General features: G+C 35.1%; 1 long non-coding RNA gene across 1 annotated transcript; it reads left to right on the plus strand.

Annotated features, from left to right (window-relative positions):
* Positions 1-1039: 1039 nt before the first annotated feature.
* LOC145613334 (uncharacterized) lies at positions 1040-1493 on the plus strand. Its single transcript, XR_014106909.1, has 3 exons — positions 1040-1093; positions 1201-1299; positions 1392-1493. It is a non-coding gene; the product is annotated as an uncharacterized LOC145613334 (long non-coding RNA).
* Positions 1494-10366: the final 8873 nt, after the last annotated feature.

Below are 10366 nucleotides of genomic sequence, written 5' to 3' on the forward strand. Positions count from 1 at the left end.
CCAGATGTTAAGGTGAACTTCACTACGTAATCAGCTTTTCTTATGTTAGGCTTTCGTTTATTATTTCTTAACTTATGTCCTAACTCCTAACCAAATATGTAGGAAGAGACGCCTTGTGAGCTTCTTCACCCCGGGGAAACAACTGGTGGACAGTTGCAGTTGGTGGGGTATTGTAGTGCACAACCTTTTGACAAGGTGCATTTTAAGTCTAATACTAGCACCCATTACATCTCGGTCGGGATCGATTCTATAGTTGCTGGGTTTGAGGACTTACCACTACCGGTGCCTAGAGAGGAATATGATTTTTTTAAGCTGCGTGACGCGACCGGGAGCTTTGTGCAATGGCCACGTGATCGGTTGAGGTTGGTAGGAGGGGTAAGTAAACAATACTAGTATGTAACTACTTGTATGTAACTATATTAACATGTGCTTTGTGCAATGACCATGTTTTTTTATGCTACTAGATTACTATGGAAATTCATTCCACTAAAAGGAAGAAGGTGGAGAAGCAAAAATCCAAGGAAGAAGGTCCTCCGAAGATGGAACAAGGACAAGTGTCGAAGAAGAGTTCGAGAGCTTCATGTACTCCACTAGTAGAAGCCAAAGTCCTTAGGTCGCTTTCAAAAGCGTGTACTTTTCTTCACAACCGTGTTAGTGAGTTACCTACGGGTACACATATTCAAGTGAACTTGCTTAAGGCATTGTTCCACTATGATGAGGATTCGATCGCATACATTTCTAGAGAGGATGTGACGGAATTTCTAACCGGTTCCATGCTTAACATTTCCATCATTCAAACATTCATGAGGTAAATTAACGAGACTATTTCTAAACATATTGTATTTTTGATATTTTCGTACCAAAACAATGCAACTAGTAATTACTTGCACACATTACTTTCTTGAAGGTCACTACAGGAGCTCCTTGCTAGTAAACCCGATGGTGAAGCATCAGTTGGGTGGTTATGCCCCGAGAAGACCTCCATAACCAAATGCTTGCATAACCCTCGTGATGTGATAGATTACCTTGAGCGGGGTATTAGAGAATCAATGCGTGCGGGAAACAAGTTCTTATTAGCCCCTTGTTTTGAGGAGTAAGTTTAAATATGTCACTCTTAATTTGTTTGTTAAGTATAGATGTTGACGCATAACAATTGATGGATTGATATTTGCTTTAATATACATGTAGTCTACATTGGAGCCTTATGGTGATTTGTGTTTCCAATAACACAATCTACTACTTTGACTCGGCTCGTATATGGCCACCAAGGAAGTTGCTAGTGAATAACCTATTGAATAGGTACATACCGCTTTATATATTTTGTTTTGTATCATCACCTAAGTGATTGAGTGGCTATGTTCCTAAATCGTTTGTTTTTAATTTTTGTGAAGTGTTATGAAGAAGTTGAATTGTCGTTCGGTTGCGGGTCCCACGTGGAAATATGCGAAGGTAAAGCCTTGATATATTGATTTATTTAATAAAATTGCCTTGAGTTTTATCATAGCATGACTATTTAAACTTTGTGTCATTTTAGTGTGCGCAACAAGACAACGGCGTTGACTGTGCCCTATACGTGATGAGGTTTATGCATGACATAGTCAATAGGTGCACTGAAGCCCAACACATTGAGGAGGTACTTGTTTTTACTTTTTTGCGATTCGATTTCGGGTAAAAGTCGTCCTAAAACTCAGTATAATGGTAATTGACATGTTATGATAAAGAAATAGCTCATTAGATAAGAAATGTAGAAATCGGGCAACGTAGTAGTGAAATAGGTGATTTCGGGTAAAAGCCGTCCTAAAACTTAGTATAATGGTAATTTGCAATGATTTCAAACATTAGACACGTAAGAATAGTTATAATTGACATGTTATGATAAAGAAATTGCTCATTAGATAAGAAATGTAGAAATCGAGCAAAGTAGTAGTGAAATAGGCGATTTTGGGTAAAAGCCGTCCTAAAACTTAGTAGAATGCTAATTTCCTATGATTTCCAACATTAGACACCTAAGACTAGTTATAATTGACATGTTATGATAAAGAAATTGCTCATTAGATAAGAAATGTAGAAATCGGGCAAAGTAGTAGTGAAATAGGCGATTTTGGGTAAAAGTCGTCCTAAAACTTAGTAGAATGCTAATTTCCTATGATTTCAAACATTAGACACCTAAGACTAGTTATAATTGACATGTTATGATAAAGAAATTGCTCATTAGATAAGAAATGAAGAAACCGGGCAAAGTAGTAGTGAAATAGGCGATTTCGGGTAAAAGCCGTCCTAAAACTTAGTATAATGGTAATTTGCAATGATTTCAAACATTAGACACCTAAGACTAGTTATAATTGACATGTTGTGATAATGAAATTGCTCATCAGGTAAGAAATGTAGAAATTGGGAAAGTGAGCACCCGAGGCAGCATCCGTTCAAGAAACCGAGCCGTTCATGCAATTTTGTGTAATTTTTACGTACTTGCATTGTTAGTGTATTATGGGCAATATTTGTGAAAAAAAATTCCAAACGGAAAAAAATGTAAAAAAATGGGCAAGTAGAAGTGGAATAGGCGATTTTGGGGAATGGCCGTCCTAAAACTGAGTAAAATGATCTTTTGCTATGATTTAAAACATTTGACACCTAAGACTAGTTGTCATTGACATGTTATGATAAATAAATTGCTCATTAGATAAGAAATGTAGAAATCGGGCAAGTTAGAAGTCAAATAGGCGATTTTTGGTAAAAGTCGTCCTAAAACTTAGAAGAATGCTAATTTGCTATGATTTCAAACATTAGACACCTAAGACTAGTTGTAATTGACATGTTATGATAGATAAATAGCTCATTAGATAAGAAATGTAGAAAACGGGCAAAGTAGTAGTGAAATAGGCGATTTTTGGTAAAAGCCGTCCTAAAAATTAGAAGAATGCTAATTTGCTATGATTTCAAACATTAGACACCTAAGACTAGTTATAATTGACATGTTATGATAAAAAAAATTGCTCATTAGATAAGAAATGTAGAAATCGGGCAAGTTAGAACTCAAATTGGCGATTTTTGGTAAAAGCCGTCCTAAAACTTAGAAGAATGCTAATTTGCAATGATTTCAAACATTAGAAACCTAAGACTAGTTGTAATTTACATGTTATGATAGATAAATAGCTCATTAGATAAGAAATGTAGAAAACGGGCAAAGTAGTAGTGAAATAGGCGATTTTTGGTAAAAGCCGTCCTAAAAATTAGAAGAATGCTAATTTGCTATGATTTCAAACATTAGACACCTAAGACTAGTTATAATTGACATGTTATGATAAAGAAATTGCTCATTAGATAAGAAATGTAGAAAATGGGCAAATTGGTAAAAACCGTCCTAAAACTTAGTTCGTTGAATGCTAAATCGGGCAAGTTAGAATGATGTTTGAAATATTTAACATATATATATTATTATTTTTTAATTATTAGTTTGAATTTTATGTAATATATGAATGATGTTTAATGTTTTGTATTTTTTTCTTTTCAAAGGTTTGTAAGATTCAAAGGGAAGGCCCTTTGACAAAGGAAGAAGTTGATGAAATTCGCGACATGTGGGCTTTTTTTGTGACATTTGATGGCATCTAGGTAGAATATATAATATATATATATATGTGTTAGTTAGATAATGAATTTGATTGAGTTTATATATTTTTTTAGTATGTAGTAAATCCATATGTACATTATATTACTTATTTGTAATTAGTACTATACATTATTTATGAGTTTTATATATGTTATTATTATTATTATGCATTTTATTGTTATTGAATTATTATTATTCCAAAATTTGTAATATTTTTAATTAATTATTATTAATTATTAATATTAATTAATAATATTAATTAATAATAATATTAATAATAATAATAATAATTTTTAAAAAACTGGATTAATGTGCATATCAAAACAGGTCACTAATAATATTATTATTATTATTAATTATTATATATATTATTAAAATAAAAAATAAAAAAAATACAAATGGCAAGCGGTTTTGGCGCCAAACCGCTTGCCATTCCCCCCAAATGGGAAGCGGTTGTGAACCGCTGGCCATTTACATGGCAATTGGGAAGCCCCCATAACCCATGCGGTTCAAAACCGCTTCCCATTTGGGGTTTTGAACCGCTTCCCATTATGTTTTTCTACTAGTGAACATATTCGTCCGGGTGCATTCCTCAAAATTTTTTTAATTTTCTCTCTATAAGAGGCATACAAAGAAAAAAGGTCTCTAGTTAAAGTTGCTCGACTAAATGGTTTAAATCTAGAATTAGCCTTTAACATCATCCGCCTAAAACCTTTTTCTTCTACGGTCGAAAAAGAATGAAAACCTTCAACAACATATAATAAAATCTCTTTTCTTAATTCACTCATATCAAAAACAAATTCTTCCTCATCCTCAACCGCCTCACCGAGTGGACGAAGTCCCTTAGTTTGTTTTTTTACACACATCAAGCAAATGACGTATTAAATGAGATGTTCCACTATTGTGGGCAATTTACTCCACTTTACAATGCTTACAAATAGCAATTCGCTCACCTTTTGTGTTCTTTCCTTCCATCATTTCTCGCCAAACTTTAGATTTCCTACTCCTTTTACGCTTACGGGCAGTATTAGATTCATCAACCTCATCATCTACCGGCATTGATGTTGTAGTTGCTTCACTTTCCATGGTTAAAAAAACTGCAAAAGTAGGTAATTAATAATTATTAACCCACTGCCATTTTTCAAAATGTATCATTTACCTTAAATTAAAGCTTCTTTAACAAAAATTAGTAGCATCCTAGAGCTAAGCAATATGATAATAACCGTGAAAACGACTTTTTAGTATATACTTATTTCACAATTGTCTCTTAAACCACATCTACACCTTCCCAAACCTTTCCCAAAATTGTATGAACCCATTTCTATTATAAGATGTTGGGACAAATTAACATCCCACATACTGTAATTAATGAATCAATTGACAACAAACACATCCAACTTCAATTAAAAAAAATTAGCACAAAAGAACTATGCAAAAACGATAATCCCACTTCAGAAATTATACACTTTCTGTCAAATTTAGCAACTCTCAATCATCAAATTTTCTACTTAAACTAAAGTGGTGCTAAATTACAACACCTTTATCTTCTAAGTTAAAAAAAAGTAGTCATATAATTACAACAACCAAAAATTGTACTAAAACACAACAGGTTAACATTTTAATCAACCTAAAATTAAGGGATGCCCAAACTATTTTTTCCTCATCAAATTCTCAATTCTTGGACTTACATTAACAGATTTAAAGAAAAAAAGACATTAACATACAGATTTAACACTAAAAGAAAAAAAAAATGTTTCTGAAGCACACAAGGCACTGATGATGACGAGATTGGACTAAATTCCAGATGAAACAAATCAAAATAATTGAAGAATCGAAATTCCAGATGAAACAAATCAAAATAATTGAAGAATTGAGCGAAATCGAACAACATACTTTGGTAATTGAAATGATATGACGGAATCAACGATTGAGAGCGGCAAGCAAGAAGGTGATAAATTGAAGATTTAGAATTTGGGAATTTTTTTAGGGTTCATCATTTGGGGGAAATAGGGAATTTTTAAAGGGAAATTTTTTTTTTTTTTTGAAACTGACGTTAGAAAGTGTAATCTAATTTAGGATAAAAAAAGCCTCATAAGTGTAATCTAATTTTAGCCCTTTTTAACTTAGACCCAACCCTTTAAAGCCCATTATTTAATAGCCCTTTAAGAGCCCGCCCCATTCAAATGTTGGATGGGTAAAACCCTTTTATAAAAGGGTTGGACTAGGGCTTTAAATGGGCCCCTAACCCATTGAACAGGTCTACCAATGACATCCCTAAGTTTAAGCCAACTGACAATCCTTATTTTCACTTAAGGGCTTTTGAAACTATAATGAACATTAAGGGAATTGATAGGAATATTTTCCATTCTTTGTTAGCACTATCTCTAGAAACCGTTTGTCAACATTGGTTCTTTTCTCTTGACAAAGAGAAGAACTCTACTTGGGATGGAATAATAAATGCTTTCATTGATAGATATAAGTGCAACATTCAAGTTCAAACCGACCATAAACAACTTCAGATGCTAAAGCAAAAGGAAAACAAAGGGTTCACCTCTTTTTTCAACAAGTGGAAGGAAACTTTCGCTAATATGGTAGAAGTTCCTTTTGAAAAAGAGTGTGTAAGGATGCTCATCAAGAACCTTCAAGAAAAGTATTCAAAGCACTTGAACTATCAAGACAACTTGAATACTTTCAAGGCTGTCTACGATATAGGCATTAACATCAAAAATGATCTTTTTAAAGTAGATAGTGCAAAAGGAAAGAAGAACGACCATCATTTTTCTTTCTCTCCCACTAATGAAATAAATGTTACGAACAATTCTAAACAACAAATCCAAAGGTCAAAAAGAGTGTTCACTCCACTTGGTATGAGTTACGAGACATCCCCTTCGAAAAGCTACACCACAAAGGACTAGTCATGCCCATAGGACCTATCAAAGATCCAGTTCCAAAAGTCAGGCCACCTAAGTGGGATCCTAATAAACACTATAAATATCACTAAGGGAAGGGTCACCACACCGAGGAGTGTTGGAAACTTAAAAAAGCTATACAAGACTTGATCGATAACAATAACACTTCTGAGATTCTATCCATCAAAGAAGATCAAATATCTTTCAATCCTTTGCTCCTTATCACACCTGTAAGAGAGCTCATGATCGAAAAAGTCTATATAACCTCTATCGATGAAGTGACCATGATCGAGGAAGATGATGGGGTTTTCTTAGATGATAACAAGGAAAATTTGTCAAGTCTAAGAGAAGACTTTTGAAAACTACAAGATGTAATTGTCATGCTCTTGAACGTGATAGAAGGACTAGAAACTCGGGTAAGGGTTATCAAACAAAATTCTCACCAAGGATTTAATGAAGAGCTCAATGCTCCTAATCCACAGACAAAATGGACCATTGAAGAGTATACATTAATAGGAATGACTTATAATGAAGCTTTTGACTATTTTCACGGTCGAAACCTTATCCATCCCATTGGTCCAATCCAAGACCCACCACCTCAGAACAGCTTCCCGGCTGGGATTCAAACTCTTATTGCAAATATCATAGAGGCCATGGTCACACCAGCGAAGAGTGCTTCACCCTTAAAGACTGAATTCAAGATCTTGTTGATTCAAATTACCTTCGTGTTCCGCCGAGCAACAAGAAGGTCAAAATCTATAACAATGGTGGCAAGAATAGGAAGAACAACAACCCTTCTTCTATTTATTCCCAATAGAATAGAATTTGCATCGATAAAAAGATTTTGAAGACCAAAGAACAAGAAAGGAAGTTCACCCCAATTGGAATGAGCTATAATATCGCCTTTGATCGACTCCTTGCTAAGGGATTCATCACACCAATCGGACCTATGCAAGATCCTCCTGCTGAAAGGAGAACATCTAAATGGAATCCAGATTCCTATTGCAAGTACCATCAAAGTAACGGTCATACTACAAATCAATGTTATAAGTTTCAAAATCTCATTCAAGACCTCATCAATGCAAACTTACTCTCGTTCCCTCCAGCTGGCAAGAAGACCGAGTGATGATACCGCACAAGACACGAGGAGAGTTTCAACGACAAGATTACATGACCTCTCTTTCTATTTCTTTTTTATTCCACTATCCCCATTAAGTCTAGCATAGGTTCTTTTATTTTCCCTTACATTTATTTTGTAGGATTTTTCTTTCTTGCCTTTTAATAAAATCAGTATTTATTTTCTTTCATATGATTATTGCATTGCATTAAAAAAAATCCATGTCGAAACTAAGCACAAGGTATACCAATGATTTGAGGTACCTTTTGTAGCTTATCATATCACCATCACCTTTCAAATACATAATCCTTTCTTGAGAAACCACTTTGAGCCTCGTCTAACAATTGACCTTTGTTTTTTCAACCTTCATCTACCCAACCTTGGGATGGGATGGTGTGCAATTTATGCAATTTTCAAAGAATAAAAGCTTAAGTGATTTCAAAAGATTCAAATAGCAAAAAGCAAAAATAATAAAAGTGCACAAAAGGGCAAGTGTTCCAATGTCACTGATATGAACACATCTTTGATAAGAACAAGTCTCAGATTGCATCTCTTATCAAGTGCTCGGTATCGTGCCCGAGAAACATGAATGCCAAGTGAGTGATAGACCGCATGATTGGGATTGCCTACACTTATCAAAAAATGCAAAAGCAAAAAAAAAGAGAAAAAAATAAACTAAAGAAAGAGAGTTCAAAAATGAAAAAACCTCAAGCATAATAATACAAAGATTCAAAAGCAAGGTTGCACACCTTGGGGGCTTATTTAGGGTCTTGAGTCTTTATCCCCTTCTTCATCAACTTTTAGCCTAACAACGTTACAACCCTTAAAAGACCTCTTTGAGGTATACACACACTTGTGCGAGGTTTGGCTAGAGCTACGTTCGGCCTGATTCCTAACGGATACGTAGGCAACCTCACATCGAGGTGAGACCGTAAAAAAATACATTCATTCACATTCATATTTATAGTCACACCTAATCATATCAAGAAATCTCTAATGCTCATCCCTATCCATTTAGAGCTAGACTTGGGGGCTTGATCCCTACATCATTAGCTTACCTAGCCTAAGAGTCACCATCATTTGACTCTTCTTGAAATAATATTTTTCCATATTGCTAGCCTTTGCAGCCTAACTTTAGTATCACTTTCACACACATCACAGATACATAGACAAATAATCCTCCCCTTAGGAACCTTTTGTCAAGAAATCTCAACACAATGTTTAAGCATGCCTCGTCATCTTAGAGCCATTCACCACCCATCATCACAAACATCATCGCATCACAAAGTATGAAGTGCTTAGCATTCATGCCTGAGTTACCTATATACTTTTATTATCGAATCAACAATTGAGATAGCCTAGGATGTTATAATCCTTGCACTATGAGATACAACATTAACTCATACATTTAACTAAACTCATTCAACATGCACCACCAAACACTTCATTTTTTATTTCTTTTTGTGTCTTTCTTTTTCGGAAGAAAGTCGGTACCCTCCACAAAAATGACAAATTTTTTGCTTTTTTGCATTTTTGAGTTGCACAATCACAATATAATGCACACATGAGTCATGCACATTGATTCATGTGACCTTGAATTGAGTCTAACACATGTGTCAAAACACATTAAGTCACACAAGAGTCACACACGTGTTAAAACACATTGAGTTAGCCTCAAGTAAGTCAATCACCTTAGGTCAACCTTAAGAAAAACACCGGCAAAGTATTTTGGCAATCTGTTGATTTTTACATCAACAATCAGCAAAGCTCCTATTCGCAGCCAACCGAATGATCTCAATAAACATCCAAGTAACAAAGTTCTTTTGTTCAGAGACGCGTGGACATATTATAAACCTCTTTTTTTCATAGACGCGTGGACATTCCTTTCAAGCTCTTATGTTAAGAGACACATGGGCATCCTATCAAAGCCTTTTTGTTCAGAGACGCATGGACATTCCTTTCAAGCTCTTTTTCTCAGAGACGTGTGGGCATCCTATCACAGCTCTTTTGTTCAAAGACGTGCGGACATTCCTTTCAAGCTCTTTTGCTTAGAGACGCGTAGGCATCCTATCAAAGATCTTTTTTTTCAGAGACGTGTGGTCATTCCTTTCAAGCTCCATTGTTTAGAGACGAGTGAACATTCCTAAAGGAAGGAAGAAGCTCTTTTGTTCAGAGATAAGTGAATATCAACAAAGCGCAACCACAACATCAACGGTAGTAAAACTGAATATGGCTACAAGTTGTCACCTTCAACGACGTTCCCTAGGATTTGGAGAGTTGTCATAAACAATAGAAGATGGCTACAAGCGGAGTTATCTTCGATCATATTCCCTAGGATGTAGAAGATGGTCATTAAACAGCAAAAATTGAAGGCAGCTACAAGCGGAGCAGTCTTCAGGCGATATCCCCTAGTTTGAGGAAGATCGTCAAACACAAATCGGTTACTCCAGAGACGTGTGCTTGACGGTCCAAGATACGTGTTTCTTAATTATTTTATCTGTTTAACTAACGCTAGTTTGCAGGTGATCTAGGGCGAGACTAGGTCATTGAAAAACTAATCTACCCTTGGTCAAAACAAAATTTATAATCTCTCAACACACCCCTACACAAAGCATAAAGTAAGTCGAGGGTCAAACCACTAGGAATGGGAGGTAAATTCTAGAGTTAAAGCTAAGCTATTTCGAAGCAAAATGAGGTGAGGTGTGTCTATTCTAACAATCAAACAATCAAAAT

This window comes from Chenopodium album, chromosome 3 (genome assembly GCF_948465745.1).
Source record: "Chenopodium album chromosome 3, dcCheAlbu1.1, whole genome shotgun sequence".
NCBI lineage: Eukaryota > Viridiplantae > Streptophyta > Magnoliopsida > Caryophyllales > Amaranthaceae > Chenopodium > Chenopodium album.